Here is a 632-nt window from a genome sequence, read left to right as displayed (position 1 = left end):
CAAGCTATGCAGACTTAAAATGTTGTAAACTTAATAGATGAGAAGCCAGACTTCCACCAATATTAATCATGAAATAGGCAAAACCAAACCAAACCAAACCAAATCTCCTTTGTGGCTCATAGCTGTCACAAAGATCTTGAACCTTATTTACTGACTGTCTTATTCACCACTATATTTCTAGTGTCATAAATAGTAGGCATGCAGGAAATGTGTGTTGAATGAACAGTAAGTGAATGAATAAAAGACCCCTTAGGCTAGACAATTGATAAATAAGACAGGCCAAACTTGCAAGTTAGCAGGTTACATTCTTGAGTGAAGTGAAAGCTGACAGATCTTTTGATATCCAGGTAAGGGGGTATGGACCAGTTTACTTAGTGATAAGTGACCCCTGAGAAACCACTGCTGGGTGTCAACTCAGACAAAAATATGTTAATGCTCCTGAAGCATTAAGGAAAATTTATTTGGTTTAAGAAGCCAAGGAGGTATCAAAGTTTTATAAAGTTTGTATTAACAAAAGTGTTAAAAGATAACTCATTTCCTTAAAAAATAATTACATTTTGGAGTGTTTATTCCTCTCTTTAAAAATTTTTCTCTAGTTCATCTTAAATAAAATTATGCTTTCTTTGCGTGAA

This window comes from Rhinolophus sinicus, linkage group LG14 (assembly GCF_036562045.2).
Source record: "Rhinolophus sinicus isolate RSC01 linkage group LG14, ASM3656204v1, whole genome shotgun sequence".
Taxonomy (NCBI): Eukaryota; Metazoa; Chordata; class Mammalia; order Chiroptera; family Rhinolophidae; genus Rhinolophus; species Rhinolophus sinicus.
The sequence above is the reverse complement of the archived record's forward strand: the minus strand, read 5'-3'. Positions refer to the sequence as shown.